The sequence below is a fragment of the Lepeophtheirus salmonis genome, chromosome 4, assembly GCF_016086655.4.
Source record: "Lepeophtheirus salmonis chromosome 4, UVic_Lsal_1.4, whole genome shotgun sequence".
NCBI classification, from domain to species: domain Eukaryota; kingdom Metazoa; phylum Arthropoda; class Copepoda; order Siphonostomatoida; family Caligidae; genus Lepeophtheirus; species Lepeophtheirus salmonis.
The window spans coordinates 36,606,350-36,612,895 of record NC_052134.2 but is presented as its reverse complement, the minus strand read 5'-3'; the positions used below and the strand labels follow the sequence as shown (position 1 = coordinate 36,612,895).

Genomic DNA, 6,546 nt, shown 5'->3' with positions numbered 1-6,546 from the left:
TGCCATGGCTCTCATGGAACGCTGGGGTTCCTCATCGATGATGTCCCTGACCTTGTTGATGAAGGTGACGTCCTGGACAATCCTGGTGTTCTTCTCCTCCTTCTTCTTCCTGTCAACAACGTCCATTGGGCTCGATGACTCCTCCAGCTGCTTCCTGAGACTTCTGACCGTTCTAACTTGCATTGACAGAAGGCCAGAGATGTCAGCATTGCTTAATTTCATGTGATCACTAAACATAATCTGAATATCAGCGCACCTACGATCTCTCTCATTGAACATAATGACTTTTCTTGGGCACTTAAAATGATGCTATCGCTAGAAGTGGTCAACAATAACTGCAGCCTATGACCTGGGAAAAATTTTAACACCAAAAACAGACGGATCAGTCATCAGCTGATGGAGTAATGTCGTCTTTAAAATGCAGCAGATTTTGTTCACGCACCCTGTAAATACTGGAGAGACATTTTTCCATCAGAGCTAACGTAACTTAACATAATGACTCTGGCGTATTGCTTGGACTTTGCCACATACCTTAATTCTGGTGGAGTAGCCTTGTCCGAAGTGTATAGGTACCTGTCCGTACGAGAATTGCACAATTTATCAGCGACAAACATCTTCGTATCACTAAATACGAAGATCTTTGGTGTTTGCTGATTATGAAAATTTTTAAAATCGACCTACATCTTGTTTCTCTTGTTGTAAGTTATTCAATATTTGGCTTCTGCACTTCCCAAACCTTTTCAAAACAAATCTTTTTTTTACCAAGTCCCTCATATTCTTCCAGGGATATTATAGTCTTTTGCAAGCTTCATTATACTAGTTGAAGGATTATATTGAATAATAGAGTTTTATCTTCTTGATTTTGGCCTTGTTACGTACTGTGCGGGATCTTCCACTGCTCTGGCCTATTGTAAAGGTTCCAGTAGCTGCAAATTTATTGTTTATGCTTGTGAGAGTGTTCACATGTACTCCAACATATCTTGTTAATGTTAACAAATCTTTCTTCAGCACGCGTATTATTTATTTGTTTGGACAACCTTGATGACAGAAAATAGGGCCTTCTTATTTATTTATAAATAATACGTAACATTAAAAAATATATCAAGAAACCTTATTGACCATTTCATAACATTGGAATCAATCGTTGTGGATTAAGAGCTTTTAAATTCACTCACAAGCCATTATGATGTATATGGTATTTTGTCAGAAATTTTTTTAGTTTCGGATTAATTTGGACTTACAAACTATATCGTTCTCGTTTCTATTTCTCACTCAAATAATTAGTATTCTATAAGAAGCTACTTATGAATATGATAGGCACTAACATATAGAAATTTGACTATTTGTATTATTGAATAATTTCTGATATAATAAAAGTCAGCATTTTATCTAAATTTAAATATAAAAAAATCAATCTAGAGTAGTCAGCTAAAAAAACCAATCCACCCTAATGTACATATAATGTAAATAGTCATTAAATATTTATAATGCTTTATGTTTTCAAATTGAAAGAGGTTATGTGTGACTGCTTTATCTGTTCTCTCTTTTTTTAATTTATTGACTCGAATAAATTCGAGTAGATTATACTTAAGTGATCACATCACAGAGTTACTATTATTGATATATACATTTGTGTACGTCAAACCCCCATTGATTTTTTATTTCGTATTTCGTTATGGGCGTATAGCAAAAGTGTTTTGTCTAAAAAAATAATTTTGGAGAAATTTCATAGAATTATTTGTTTTACAGATTTATTGAAAAAATACTATAATTTTGTTTTTTGATGGCCAAAGTCCGAAATAAACAAGTCAAAGGTAAATATATAATCTACAAAGTGTTAATCTTCACAGCTACTTATGAATACTCACTATTACAACTAGCTTTCTCTTACTTAAGTTTTTTTCTTTTCTTCCTTTCTCTTTCTACTACTTATAAACATTCTGAAAATGTTTTTCTAATTTATCAACACTAGTAAAGTGCGAGCTTAGTGCGAGCTTAGTTTTAAGCCTCTTTCTGTATAATCATCAATGACGTTGTGATTAATATTCTTGCCGCAGTAGACCAAGAAGAGTTAATGACAGTCAAGACGGATTCTATAGAATTAGATAAGAAGAGTAGTAAACATCGGAAGACTATGCGCAATAAAGTGAGTCGTACTTTCCATTTTTTTTTTCGCGGAGATTTAAAAAATGTAATTTTCAAAAAGATAGAATGAACCTAAGCTACATCAATTTCACTTTAAAAATTAGAGAAAATGTAGTTTTTTCTATATTTTCCAGTGCCGGTTTTCTTTCTATAATTTATAAATATTCATACTATAGGAATGTATATACATATATTGTCCTTGATGTGAAGAGTTCATATTTGAAGAAATTTTAATCATTAAATCATTCTAACCCAGTTATTTGTGAACTTTAAAATAGATAAATAAGCAGTAATTTCAAGACTGTTTTGTTTAGAGAATACTTAAAAATCTATACTTATATTTATTAAGCTTATGATGCATATCTGTTGATGTTATATTTTTTTTTTATTTTGAATCCATATATAATAAGAGAAAATAAATATCAGAATTCAATCTATTTACAAAAATTTTGTTTCATTAAATGGTGAAAATATTTAAGTTACATTTTAATCAATTAAAGAGTTTCAACTTTTTCTGTCAGTATATCTTTCTCGTAATTTATTTAATTTTAGAATGTTATAGAAGTCTTGCTTGGAGTCATTCTTTGACATCTCTCTCTTGCTGGACTCCTGTTTCCTAATTATTCCATCTCTATTTTCTTGTGAGACATACTGGGAAGAAGCTGGTTTGTTTTCTCTGTTATAAAGTGGAACAAGTAAATACTCCGAGGCTCAATAAAAACGCTATAATGCTCTTGCTTGATCCAGCCCATAAATGTATGTTCACTGCCCATTCCTTCCGTCACCACATTGGTCAAGTCAATTATTCCATCAAAGAGACTACAGGAGATTGGCTCACCTCTCTACACCTCTTCTCAAACTTATATCTCATTTCTTTCATCAACTTCTCCTGCACTTTTCTAATCTTATTTTTGTCAATGATTTACGTTAACGTTTTATTAAATTAATTCATCACTCTGCTATTATGTGTGTTAACAAATATAAAGTCGATGTAAATTATGTAAGTAGAAATAAATTTTGCCTATAGAATAATAAAATAATTAAAAATTAACTTAAATTACCCATTGAGCTCAATTAAGACTCTGGTATCTACACTAAATATAACATCACCAAATCATAACTTAATTAACTGTGTTCTTATTCCATGGCTATGAGCCATTTAACCATATTGTGTCGCTCACTTGGAGGCAAATCACTGAAGAGCGCAAGTAGTACCATTTCTGCAGTTAAATACCACAGATGTCAAGAAAGAGGAGATATGACACTCTTAGAAACGGGTGGATTGATTACCTTATATTGCAGGGATTTCTCGAGCAGACACAAATAATTCCAAGGAGCATTCAAAGCTGTTGTACATATAGCCTATTCAAAAATATACTTTCTTGAATTTTGATATGTTTCTGCATTTTTTCCCATCCTTTAAAATGTGAGAAGCTCGAAAATCATTTTTTTAGGGGTCTAAGTATGTCCTATACCCTGCATCATCGGCTTTAAAGTTTTCCAAAATACCTTTTTTGATAATTTTACGTAGTTTTGGACAAAAAGTTTAGATAAAACACACCATTAAATGCCAAAAAAAACAAATTAAACTAAAATATAACCATTGCTGAATAACACTTTTTATATATTTTATTATCTAAGTGTCAAGATTGTTTAGTACAATGTAGTTAAAGAGAAATATCTAGGTGTGTGGATCGCAGTACTAAAATTGTATACTTCCATCTATCAATGCTATTTTCTTTTATATTTATCCATTTTTTGCGAAAAAATATTTTTTTTCCAAAGATTATACTCTTATCTCAATTTCTTATTTTGGAATAACTTTTTTAATATCAATTTAAAAAACAGAATAATATTCCTTGTATTTTGTTTTACATATTTTCTTAAACTTCTATAAATAAAAACGTAAAAATACAACAAAAAAAAAAGATTATTATGACTATCTATTTATTTATTTAAGACAATTCTTTTTCAAACAATTGGTCATTTACAATTGCCTATTATATTCTACGGCTTGAAGGAAATACTCTCTCTGCTTGGGATTTTTAGTTGTTATATTCTCATAGTCAGTCATCATTTTTATTCCTCTCTCTGGAATACCCGAATATTTTGAATATAATTTTTTGCTGTCATGTAGTTTTTATTTCTTGGACCATGATGCAACAGGCTATTGAAGCCAATCTGAAATTTTATTCTGTATGGCCAAAAAAGTGTGATGCTGGACCAATATGATTATCTAATTTAGTTTCTTCAGTAATAATCTAAAATAAAGGTTCGCCTCTTCTAAACCTCCGTTTTTTAGTCAAATATATTTTTCAGGGATATATTCCTCTCTTGATCATCATCTAAAACATTGCTGAATAGAGCGAATAGAACCAGTCTTTATTCATCAATGAACTTAGATCAAAGAGTGCCAGCTTTTCTTTTCTGAGACTGCTCACACTTTCAAGAATCTTTTGAAATATTCTTATAGAAAGGTATGCTTCTGGTGATTTCGACGCTTCTATTTTCAGGTCTTTGAAAATCTGTGTCAGTATCACCTCATCAATGTGATGAAGACATGCTGCCCGGAGGAACGGCCGTCCTAAGACAAATACAAGGAATAGTAACATGGTATGTGTTCGATGCAGTTGATTCAAGCCCCATCCATACAACTATTTTTTACGTTTCCATAGTTTCAGCATGTCCATGATTTTCTCATCTGTAATTTCTCATGAGCGTCGGTTAGGATCTTTTTTGTAAGATGGGACCTCAAAGAGCTTCATTTTGTTCATATCACCTATCGCTACAGTTAGCTTCTCTTCATTTACATTCTTATTTGTCAATGTACCCATAAGTTTTGAATCCCACTGAAGAGAAGCAATTTATTTCTCTTGGATCCTTTCAGCCATTAAAGCAATCTTTCTGGATTAGTTACAATACATTTCTTACGAACTAAAATTAAAACAACATATTTCCGAAGAAGTGTAAGTTAACAATAATACAATTAAACGCATAATTCTTGAAAAAAAAAAAAAAAAATGTTTAACGTTGATTGCCACATTATTGCCACATAACTATATTATATAATATCTCATTTAAAAATGCTTAATGTGGACCCGGTACAATTTATTCGAGTTTAAAAATATTTTATACGGTGTGTTTTTATTATAAGTATTATATTGTAGGCGTCTGATGCACCCTCATTTACATACATTAAAAAATATACAATATATGTACATAACCAACCACAAATATATTTAATTCAATATTGGTTTTCTTCTTTCAAAAATCGAACTCATTTAATTGACATTGAATTGTAGGAGAGTCTTTTTTGACAAATATCAGAAGTCAAATCTCTCAAGTTTTCATTTTAAAAAATTCATTCAAAATATACAGCATATTTAACCTTGGCAGAAAAGAGAAATTGGATCTATAAAGTACATATTTAGATATGGAAAATATATTATTTTATATGGGAGGATAAAATGTAATACTCCTCTTGGGAGGAAAACCTATCACATTTAAAATAGCAATTTTTTATAGAGAATTTTTTAATTATGTATGTTTTTCCCGGTGCCTGGCAATTTTGCCTGTAACTATTTTGCCTCAGAGTAATTTTTCCTCAAGAATATTTCGCCTTAATATATATATAAAAATGAAATTTATTTGTTTTTTGTTAAAGTTGATGTTCCCTTTGAAATTTTTAATCAAAATATGTAAATTTTATTTCGATAAAATGCATTAAATGTGTGTTTTCTGATAGAATAATAGTGGAATTACACTCTTGCCTCATATTATGCCTATTTGTCAATCTATGAGGCTTTTCTGGTATGAATACTACATCAAGTCTAGTGATAATTACTTACCGAAGATTGATTAGCAATTCTGCTTTCTCAATTCGTTGCCGTGTTTGTTTATAATTGGTTTTTTTAATTATTATAATTTTATTACCTTTTTTGTCTCTGGTTTGAATTAAATACATAGTAAGATTTCATCATTTTTCCGACAGAAAACAACCATTTAATGTGTCCTATAGTAATACAAATAACATAATTTTGTTTAAAAGTTCCAAGAAAACATTAATTTTAACCAAAAATAAACAAAAAACAACATATAAATCTCATTTATTTATATATTAAGGCAAAATGTCCTGCAGCAAATTAGTTTAAAGGAAAATGACCTCTTACCGTTTTTCTCATACGCTACTTATAGTAAGACTGTTAGGAGCACTTTTGTCGTTCGTTTGTAAGAAAACAACAGTTGAGTAGTTTGAAAAGTATTGTATAAATTTTTTTTCACTATTTCTAATGATTTCTTTGCTAAATTTTGCTGTAAAATTAATGGATTTTATTGGAGTTTTCGATTTTAAAGCCCTAAATTTGTCCCTTGATCTTTCAATATTATAGACAACACTATTAG

The 6,546-nt window shown here is 30.4% G+C and overlaps 1 long non-coding RNA gene across 1 annotated transcript; it reads left to right on the top strand.

Moving 5' to 3' along the window:
• Positions 1-1,946: 1,946 nt before the first annotated feature.
• Positions 1,947-3,205, top strand: LOC139905072 (uncharacterized). The gene is made up of 2 exons (XR_011779545.1): positions 1,947-2,146; positions 2,698-3,205. It is a non-coding gene; the product is annotated as an uncharacterized lncRNA (long non-coding RNA).
• Positions 3,206-6,546: the final 3,341 nt, after the last annotated feature.